Consider the following 11,828-nt stretch of genomic DNA (forward strand, 5'->3'; position numbering starts at 1 on the left):
TAAGTGGGTGGGTGTGGAAGCCATTGGGTGTGGATGGGATTACACATGGGGGCTCTGAAGGGAGTGGACACTGAAAGCAGAGCCAGGATTCAGGGTGTTTAATCCCACCTCCACATGTAGAGAGGTGACTGTGGCAGTGTGCACAGAACAGGTGCAGGAGGGCACTTATCCTGAACACAGGAGTGAGAAAATAGAGTGACACTTATCTTTTAAAGGAGATTTATAAGAAAGGGCTCATGGAAGTTCCAGGCACATGATGAACATTTATAGAAAGGTAGCTGTCACATTATTTCCCATGAAGCACTGGGCTGCAAGTCAATAGAACACCATTCTGTCCCTTACTTTGAAGGTGGCCTTCCATGTAACACTGGGCGCATGAGCACAGCTTTCCTGGGATTTGGTCACCTTACGAAGAACCCCACCCTAACCCTAACCCTGGCCCCTGAACCTAACCCCTCGCTGTCACCATCAATGTCACCCATCACCTCTGTCTATCCGGGATCACCACAGGTGGAGTAGGCACACAGTTTGGTATGGCTTAATGGTACAATTTAAGTCTTTCCTCTCAAGAAAGTACCTTGATTTTAGACCTCATATCCCTATTAAATATAAATGTCTCTGGGATGTAGAACAGATCAAGCTTCATCGTTTTTTGAGAACAATAACCGTATGTTTATGAAGGACTTGGCATTCCCTAAAGTGCTTTCACACCCCTTATGCTATTTTAAACTTGTAACAATCCCATGAGGTGGTGAATAGAAGCAGATCTTATCATTCCCATTTTACTGTTGAGAAAATGAAGATTCACTCAGAAGTGGCATTATGAGTTCAACCCCAGTGGCCTCTCAGGTTGAAGCTAATCACTTCTTACTATTATCTTTTCAGAGTCTGGGGCTGACTGTGCTCCTGAAGGCAATCGCCCTCAGGGGCTTTCAGGTGTTACTCTTTTTTCAGTCTGAGTTCATATTTGACCACATCTCTCACTGCTCACAGGATTGGAAAAAAAATTGTAAGGTAGAATTAGTAAGGACACTGAATTTAATAAAAACAAATTTAGATTGTTAAGAGCAAATTTTGCTATACCATATGATTGCTTAGTTATAGAAAGCTTGTAATCCCAGGTGGCCATGTTATATTTCAAGTTACTACTTTGAAAATTTAATCCAACTGATTTGACAGGATTATGCTTGTGCAGAAGACAGAGTTAACATAGCAAGCCTGAAGAAGTTATCCTTTGAAAGGCCTGCTTGCATGGGTGGCCCCTGGCTGGCAATTGAACCTAGATTTGGGAAGGGACCCCCCAGTTCCTTAACTGATAAGAGGAGTGGCTCAGAGAGTGCCTAAGTTGTTTGTACAGACACCATGGTTCTTATTGATCACCTGCTCTCCTTCAGGGACTCTGGAATTTTGGTACCTGCTTGGCAGAAGCTGTATACCTTCAACTTTCTTGATAGACAACATTTCACGTGCATCATCACAGTTCAGTGCTGAGGAGTGAAGCACACCCGGTGCGACCCCACTGGGAGAAGACCCCTGGAAGCCCGAGTCTAGTTTCCTCCAGACTTTTCCCCAAGACCTTTCCCCTCTGCTGATTTTGCTTTGTACCCTTTCACTATAATAAATCACATCTGTGAGTATGAGTGCATGCTGAGTCCTGTGAGTCTCCTAGAGAATTACTGAAACCATCTTGGGGGGAGGCTTGGGGATCCCCAACACACTGTTGTCATTGCACATGTAATTAAATCAAATTTCTGTCTGGCAGTCTACATGTGTAAACTGAGTTCTCAATCATGCTTTTTCCATAATGAAAGCCAAAAATAGTCATATTTATTCAAAATTAAGTGAATCAAGACTTTGTGGTTAATATAAAAGCAAAGGATAGATTTTAAGGGCTAAGTATGGAAACAGTTATATCCTCTGTTAGCCATTTCCATAGAACTGATTCAATCTGGGATCAGGTCTGTCCAAGAATTTCAGTAGATTTTCTAAGGAGCCCCAGAAAGAAGTTTTCATCTCACCATTCCTTATCACCCCTCTTCTCAAAGGATTCAAGCAGTACTAATTGGGAGAATTATAACACTAGATGCCTACTTTTTTTAACAAAAGAGAAAGATCTCAAATGGTATAAACTTTATCTTAAGAAACTAGAAAAAGAAGAGCAATAAACCCCAAACACACCAAAGAAAGAAAATAAGGATTAAATCAGAAATCAAATGCAAGCAAAAATAGAAAAAGAGTAGGGAAAAAAAGTAAATCTGAAAGTCATTTGTTTGAAAATAATAACAAATTGGTAGAGCTCTCACAGACTGATAAAATACAATAGCATAATTGAAATTCATGAGTCAGTGTCTTGCTTGAGCATTTCAGCCCCAGGCAAGTTCACTATGGATTCGGTGAGACTGAGAAATGACAATGGAGTGTTCTTGGGGTAAAAGGGTTTATACCTGGCTTTATTCTCACACAGTAGGTTGAGCACTAGAACAAGGTCTGCATGCAGCAGTCTATAGATTTGTAATCCACCTCTGTCTCTGCCTCCTCCCAGAACACTAGGCAGAGCTCTCTACATAGTGACTCAGTCAATAATAGCTCAATGCTATTGGGTGTGGAAGCAGTAGCCTAGCAGTAGGCCAATTACATCATCCAGTAGTTTAGAGTCAGGTGAGAATCCTGGCCACAGGAACTTCCACTTTCCCTACAGTCAGGCACTATATAATGTTCTTTATGTTTTTTTTTTTTTTTTTAAATAATTATTTTTTTATTGAAGGGTAGTTGACGCACAGTATTACATTACATTAGTTTCAAGTGTACAACACAGTGGTAGAACATTTATATACATAATTCTAGGTTCCAGCTATCACCCTACCAAGCTGTTACAATATCTTGACTATATTCCTTATGCTATACATTACATCCCAGTTACTTATTTATTTTACCATTGGAAGTCTGTCCTTTTTTTTTTTTTTTTTTTTTGTGAGGGCATCTCTCATATTTATTGATCAAATGGTTGTTAACGACAATAAAATTCTGTATAGGGGAGTCAATGCTCAATGCACAATCATTAATCCACACCAAGCCTAATTTTCGTCACTCTCCAATCTTCTGAGGCATAACAAACAAGTTCTTACATGGAGAACAAATTCTTACATAATGAATAAGTTACATAGTGAACAGTACAAGGGCAGTCATCACAGAAACTTTCGGTTTTGCTCATGCATTATGAACTATAAACAGTTCAAATATGAATACTCATTTGGTTTTTATACTTGATTTATATGGGGATATCACATTTCTCTCTTTATTATTATTATTTTTAATAAAATGCTGAAGTGGTAGGTAGATACAAGATAAAGGTAGAAAACATAGTTTAGTGTTGTAAGAGAGCAAATGTAGATGATCAGGTGTGTGCCTGTAGACTATGTGTTAGTCCAAGCTAGACAAGGGCAATAAAACATCCACGTATGCAGAAGATTTCTCTCAGAACAGGGGGGGTGAGGTTCTAAGCCTCACCTCTGTTGATCCCCAATTTCTCACCTGATGGCCCCCCTGCGACTGTGCCTGTCTTAGGTTGTTCCTCCCTTGAGGAATCTTACCCGTCTCTGGCTAACCAGTCATCTTCCGGGGCCATACAGGGAAATGTGAAGTTGGTAAGTGAGAGGGAAGCCTTATTGTTTGAAAAGGTTAGCTTTTTACTTCTTTGCATATTTATGCCCTGTGGCTTCTATGCCCAGCATTTGTCTTGAGGTATCTTTACCACTTGGAAGAATTATGATACTCAGTAAATTTGATATGAGGCACGAATTCTATTTAAGGGTTGTAATTAGGAAGGAAGAAGAAAAGCTATAGAAGTAGCAGGCGGAAGAAAACATGGGAAGATTGATTATTTCTTTGATATATCTTCTTGTAGAGTAACTTCAGCATGTATAGGTTTTAAGCTACTACTTAAATTGCGCACACACATTAACATAATAGGAGTATAGTTACATAACCAAAGCATATCTGTAATTACCAGCCATCTCCAGTGAAACCAAGAAAACCAGTTAGGCACCTTAGGCATTTGTGAAAACTTATCTGTGATGTGGTGGATATTGTCCAACTGAACTTGAACAGTCTGAGAGAAATCAACCCATTGAACATCCTGGGGAATGTTCACATCCCTTATGTTCTTTTAACAGTAAATAGTCTGTAGTTGTAAGAGTTTGGAGCGCTACAATTTGCACTTCTCCAAATTCTTGGTTGAGTTCCAACAGTATAGATCCAGTCAAATTTGTTGTTTTACTGTATGCACAGGCCAGCTTAGATATCTCCTTCCTCATTCCCATGGCAAGTCCAGGAACTGGTGGGATGAGTGCATCTACAGCTGTAGCAGTGCGTGGATCTTTGTTGGGGTTTTTTGATGATCATCTTCTGGCATGAGTCTTCCAGAGAGTGCTGATGTTGGAAGTTCTTTTTCATATCGTATCTTAGTTCATTTTCGGGGTAACCCAATTAGGCTTTGATCCTCTGTATAAACACAAACAGACCCTTTGCCTACACTTTTATATGCCCTTTATACCCGTGTGTAGAACTCGTTGGAGGTTACCACACAGGAACTGCCCTTTTTTTTTTTTTTTGCTTTGTTTTTGGTATCACTAATCTACACTTACATGACGAATATTATGTTTACTAGGCTCTCCCCTATACCAGGTCTCCCCTATAAACCCCTTTACAGTCACTGTCCATCAGCATAGCAAAATGTTGTAGAATCACTACTTGCCTTCTCTGTGTTGTACAGCCCTCCCTTTTCTCCTACCCCCCCATGCATGTTAATCTTAATACCCCCCTGTTTCTCCCCCCCTTATGTTCTTTATGTTTTTATCTTTTTATATTATATAATCCTGAAAGCAACCTTCCCTAGTAAATAACATTATACCTAATTTAAAGGTGAGAAAGTTAAGATTTATGGATTTCGGTTAATTTGCCCAAGGTCACACAGCTGGTAAAATCCAGACTTAGTCTTGAACCCAACTCTGTTTGACCTAGACCCTAACCGTCATTAACGACCTAACTCCTAATACCCTAAAGAGAATACAAGGGTGTCCATCTAGATCTGCATGTTAGGAATGACTGACTTTTCTCCCAGATGCTAGGAATAGCTGCTGCTGACAGTTCAGAGCATCCTTCACAGGAAATTGATCCCAGCCAGCAGAGAACTGCCTTCCCAGCCTGGCTGATGCTGAGATTCAAAGGAAAGGATTTCTTTCCTTAATTTGGGATGACTATAAAAGCCACTATAGTTCCAGAGTTGCTCATAGGATTCTTTGAAGCTTCAGTTGCAACTTTATTGCAAATCAGTTTCTCCCTCTGCCCAGATCTGCTTTCCTCTCCTTAGTAAACTTTCTGCACTCAACTCTCTGTCTCAGAGTTTGCTCGCAGGGGCCCCAGTTAAGACATATCCTTTTCATATTATGGTTTGCTTTTCTAAATAAAATTAAATATCAAACAATTATAATAAATTCATGCAATTCTACATTATGGGAAATGAAATAATAGTCATGTCAACTATTTAACTTTCAAATTGTTCAGAAAAAAAGTTCTTTGTGCTATTCTTGCAACTTCTGTATGATACAAATTATTTCAACATAGAAATTATCTTTAAGATTGAAGGCATTTTAGGCAAACAGATTGAGAAAGTTCATCATCCATAAAATTTGCAAAGAAAACTGCAAAGGAAAAGTATCTACTTGAAGAAGAAGAAAATTGAACAAACAGGGAAAGGAGTGGGCTTCAGAAACAAATTGTTAAATATACTGATAAATCTAAATAAATATTAACTAATTTTTAAAAAAACAACTAACAATAAGAGCAAATAGGGGTAAATTTTGTTCGGTCTTTGTGTTGTTTGAGAAGAAGATGTATTGATTAACTTTAGACTTCGTTAAATCTGAGATCTGTGAAAGAATAGATACAGAATTTGTAAATTCAAATCAAACAGAGTAAAAGAGGGAATAAAGAAAAATAGAAAATAAGAAAGGAAGAAACATAAGCAAGGAAAAACATAATTCAAAAACTCATTAAATAAAATAGTGGGAGCAAGTCCATCTGTATTAGTCATTTATAATGTCTATAAATGTATATTTACTGATTAAATTATTGATTAAATTACTAATTCTATCATATTTACTAATTAAAAGAGTAGATTAAAAACAATCCAGCCATATTCTGTTAACAAGACATAACTAAACTAAGGACATGGAAAATTTGATAGAAAAGGGATGAAAATTTGTTCAGGTATATCAGAATGCTTTCAGCTATAGGCAACTGAATACCTAACTGAAAGAGGCTTAAACAACAAGGATATTCACTGACTCAATAACAAATCTGGAAGTAGGTGACTCTAGCGCTGTTTCTGCAGATCAATGATGCCATCAAGGATCCAAGCTCTTCCTTATTCTGCATTCAGTGACATTACATTGGGAACTTAAAATCAGCTATGCTGGGAATATTTACACCATGGAATTGGCAAGCACTATAAACCAGAGCTTGATTGCTTGTTTTATTGCTTGTCTAGACTTAAGAAATAGAAAATGTATCAATAAGACAGCTTAAATCTGAAAGTGTGTGGTGTCTGTAGCCATCCACTACATTTTAAAGAACTGTCTTGCCAATGGGTTTCAGCCCCAGAGAAGTTCACTATGGATTCAATTTGACCAAAGAAATAACAGTAGAACATTCTCAGGGTGAAAGGGTTATACTGAACTTTATTTCCACAGTAGGTCAATCCCTAGAATCCCGTCCACTCAGAGCAAGTCTGCCTGCAGCAAGCCGGTCTCTGCCTCTGAGTCTCTGCCCCCACAGCCGTCTGTTTCTGTCCTCAGTGCTGCCACCACTCCAGTCTTGTCTCTGCTCTCCTGCAGCCTTGCAGCCACGCCACCGTGTCACCCAGAGCACTGGGCAGAGCTCTTTATATAGAGTCAATAATGATATATTGCCCACACGTGTGTAGTGAGCCAGCCAACCAGGGCCAGGTGAGAATCCTGGCCATAGGAATCTTCACTTTATCCACAAGAACACAAACAGTAGAGGAAACATTCTTCCAGTATTTGAAAACTATTATTCAATCAGACAAAGAAGGGGATCATATCACTAGCAAGCTCTGTCCTATGTCTTCACTGTTTCACTTTCATCTCACTTGTTAATGTAAACAAAGTATCAACCAACATTTATGTCAGAACGACCTTCATTCATTAACTGCAACCACAAGTTTGGCTACAGATAAAAGAGTTGGGAAAAAAAAAACTTGGAAAAATTCTTTGTGAATCAATTGGCTAATTTGTAATCAATTTAAAATTTATAACAGAGAGTATTGTACATTTTTATTTGTAAATTATGAGTTATACAACCTATATATCCATAAAATTTATAGTAAAGATATATATGCAAACTTTTTACCCCCAGAGATCTAGTTATTCAATATTTAACAGCACATCACTTGTGCTGATCATGCAGAGTATGGTGTGGGAGTAAAATATTATATGTTTTTCTTTTTTTAATATGATCTAGATTGCACTCTCTCTGGGAGTTAATCCTTATCTTGAGACATAGGTATGTGTGTCTGACTCAACGGTTACCTACTGGATGGCCAGCAAGGAGTTCCCTCTGCTTTACTCTCTCACACAAACTTGGAAAAATCCAGTTTACTCATCTGTAGAAGCCTCCCTCCACTTAGCACCCAATTGCAGTATTAGGGAACCTAAATTACTCCTATTTGGGAAAATGTACCACTAGAGAGTACTATATAGCACACTGAGGGGTACTGGAGACTTTCCCTATGGAGGGTTAAAGATGAAGCTCCTGAAGGGGTCATCAGCACAGGGAGCAAGCCAGAAACTGGGTGGCCACCAGGTGACTCCCCCTGAGGACTGAACTTGGCCTGGTAACAGAGACAGTGGCTTGCCCCACTTCTTCTGAAGTCACATTCTACTATGGGCAACCAGGCCAGGAGTTAGGAATTAAATGAGGCAGTGGGGGGAAGGGCATGAGGTGCTCAAAATTTGCTGATTCAGGACAGATGAAAAGCCACCTCTCTTGCCAGTGGGTTTCAGCCCTGGGCAAGTTCGCTATGGATTCAGTGTGACCAAAGAAATGACAATAGAACGTTCTTGGGGTGAAAGGGTTTATCACCTGGCTTGTTCTCCTGGCGGTAGGTCGAGCACTGGTGTCTCTACCTCCGCCCAGAGCACTGGGCCAAGCTCTCTATATAGTGCAATAGTAGCTTATTGCCTAGAGGTGTGGAAGTGGTAGCCTAGCAACAGGCCAGTTGCATCATCAGGTGGTTTAAGTTCAGTGAAGATCCTGGCCATAGGAACCCCAACTTCTGCACACTACCCTTTTCCCAATATATGCTTCTGTGGGAGAAATAAGGAGCTTGACTAGTTTGCAGATACCTTGAAAGGAGCCTGATGCTAGGTTATAGATGTTTGTAGAGAAGCTGAAAGGAGAAATTAAATGGAGAAAGGGAAGTTCAGCCCCAAATTACAGATGTAGGTTGTTGCATTAAGATCAGCTGTGGCTATGAGGCCGAAGGTGAACCAAGGGGCAGTCACTACCCCCAGGTCCTGAGAGGACACTGGCTTCTTTGGAAGGCAATGAGTTTCAGGAGGTAGGACACACATTGGCGATGGAGAACTGAGAGAGAATAAGCATAAAATGGGAGAGGGAACAAGTGAATTGGGTCAAAACAATTCAGGAGAGAAGACAAGTACTTCAGGGATCAATGATGGGCAACAATTTGCTCCTTCTAGAATTTTCTTTCCTTGGCTTTCAAGACCTGCCATCCTGATCCTCCAATAGTTCCTTTCCAGTTCACCCAGGGATGATGAGCAGACTTTAAGTGGCAAAGCACATTGTTGATAATTAAATAAACCCATGAACGTGCCAACCTTAAAAATAAAATAGTGCTTTTACTAGCAAAATGAGTTTATTTGGTGTGGATAAAATGAGAGTTGCTGTGGCCAGGATTCTCACCTGGCTCTGGTTGACTAGCTCACTGCACACCTGTGGGTAATACATGTCTGTTTACTCTATATAAAGAGCTCCACCCAGTGCTCTGGGCGCAACACGGTGGCCGGGCTGCAAGGCTGCAGGAAAGCAGAGCAGAGGCTGGAGTGGTGGCAACGCCAAAGACAGAGGCCCAGAGGATGGCTGTGTGGGACAACTGCAGACAGAGGGGCCCGGAGGCAGAGACTGACTTGCTGCATGCAGACTTGCTCTGAGTGAATGGGATTCTAGTGACTGACCTGCCACCTGGAAATAACCCTTTCACCCCAAGAACGATTTGCTGTCAATTTCTTTGGTCACACTGAATCCATAATGAACTTCCCCAGGGCTGAAACCCATAGGCAAGACATTTGGGAATGGCAGAGGAATTGCAGTTTAGGACAAGCAAACTATGGCAAACCACAGGCAAGTCCAGGAAGATCAGCTGTTACTAGATTTTAGGAGGAGAATTGGGGAGTTGTTTTGAACTAAGTTTCACTGGAGCCTAAGAGTTTGAGGTTTGAAGGTTTCTCATTGGCTGCAAGTGGTTAGTGTGTTGTTGCTGGAGCAGGGAGATGAAATAATTCTTACATGCAAAATCTCTTCTCTTGTCAAGGTAATTCCTACCTTCCTTCTTTCTGCTGGTTACAAGCTGCAATGAGTAGCAACTTCATGAAAACTCACCCTTCACCACTTCCTGACCCCATTTGAAATGAAGTTCCCTTTACTCATTTTCACAAAAGAAATCCAGAATTAGCCAGATAAAAAGTTTTACTATAAATCAAAGGTTTCAATCTCACTCTGATTTTATTTCTTGAAAAATAATGTGTGGGAAAAGCTTGTTTTTTGCTTGAAAGGTTGCAAAATTTGGCCTAAACTGTTTGCCCAGTTCTGGACCCCAATACTTGGGAGAAAGGAGGGTGCTGATTTCAGTTGTGGTTTTGTAGTGAGACGCTCTATGGGTCAATGGTCACCGTTGTGGGAATGAGAGCTGTGACTTGCCATTCTGGGGGCTCCCACCTCCTCCTGCAGGGTTCAGGGTGGTTTGGCCTGGATGATGAGCGCCACCTGTAGGTAGAAAGCTGGAGGCAGGAGAAAAAATCTGAATACTGCTTAGCGTTATTAAGGATCTGGAATCAAAGCCCTGTAAACTCTTTGAGCCATTTCTGGTCTCTTCATCCTGAATTTAGTGTCATTGTGATTAAGAGACAATATGTAAGGTCCAGCCCTGAAAGGGAAGCAGTTCTAATTTTTGCAACGTCTAAGAGACCTCCCCACCTCCTTTCCAGAGAAAATAATTTATCAGGGGAGAATTCCCTTACCTTCCCATCAGCAGTCATTCAGAATTACTTACTTCTCTACGGCATCTCCACCTTGTTCCTGGAGCAGAGGGAAAAGTGTCCCCTTCCTAAGGCTAATACCTGCAGGATCCCATCCCACCTTCTCCCATAACCTGTATCTTCAACCCTTTCTTCACTTCTTCCTACCACTATTTAAACATGCCTAAGAGTCTTCCATCTTGAAAAGATTTAAAAATCCACAAAGCAAAAAGAACAGCAGCTCCCTGACCCTATTGTAACCTGTTGCCTAACTGCTTCTCCCCTTCACAGCCATCCTGCTGGCAACGGCTGACTCGGACTGCTGTCTCCACTTCTCTTCCTTTCAATCCGCTGTCCACTGCTGTCTCCCTGTCACCCCCCTCACCAGGAGACAGTGCTTGCCAGGTCCCCAGCAGCTCAAAAGACACTTCTCTTACCTGCTCTTTTGGTAGTATTAGAATGATACTCCCTCCTTTTCACTTGAAACACTCTTATGTTACGCATCACAGATACACACATTCCTAGCCCCTCTCCCACATTTCTGGCCACCCATCTGGTAGATGCCACTGAAAGGGTATCTCGCCGCGACCCTCCTTACCCAGAATGACTCAGGAGACACGGGTCCACCCAAGAGATTTTATCTGAAGGAGAAAGTGGCTGCCCCAGAGGGGGGAGGGGAGAGAGAGGGAGAGAGAGCAAGGGGACACAGAGCCAGAGACAAAGAGAGGGTAGCAGCGTGATGCCTTTTATTGTGGCAGATCCGCTAGGCCTGTTGCTTTGGGGAAGGGTCGGGATGTTTAGAGATAAGGTGGGGTAAGCCCAGGCAAGCCCCAGGCAAGCCCAGGCATAATTCTCACCAGCTTATGTGCTTGGGACCATGGGGCAAATGGAGGATAAATTACTATATTCTTACAGCCACTATAACCAGCTAGTTGCTCAGGCCATCCATGGATGACCATGGAGTCATCTATGAGCATCTGCTCTCACCGTCCACATCCTCCAGCAAGTTCTGCAGCTGTGCCTTCAATATCAATTTGGAATCCCACCTTTTCCCAGAAGGTTCTACCTCTGCCAACACCCTGGTCCCGGTCACTGTCAGCTCTCACTTGGGATATTACTGTAGCCACTTGGCTAGCTGCCCTGCCTCTGCTCTAGCCACCACAGAGCAGCTGGAGTGATCCTGCACAAATAAATCACACTATGGAACTCCCCTGTTCTCAGTCCCCCGACGTTGCACCCTGTGAAAATTAATAATGGGAAACCTAAGATAGAGCTGGGAGGCCAGAAGGGTGGGCTCTCAAGCCAGACCATTCCAGGTCAACCACAGGAATAACTGTCCATTACGGACCCGCAAAAGAAGAATTGTCAACAGGAAAGAATCATCCATTACAGGCCCCAGCAGGAAAAGATGTACTTTACATTGCCTCTCCAACAAGAAATGGATCTCCCCAGCAGCTCAGCCAATGAGAAACTTCTAAGTCCTGACGATTACTA

This window comes from Manis pentadactyla, chromosome 1 (assembly GCF_030020395.1).
Source record: "Manis pentadactyla isolate mManPen7 chromosome 1, mManPen7.hap1, whole genome shotgun sequence".
In the NCBI taxonomy this organism is placed as follows: Eukaryota; Metazoa; Chordata; class Mammalia; order Pholidota; family Manidae; genus Manis; species Manis pentadactyla.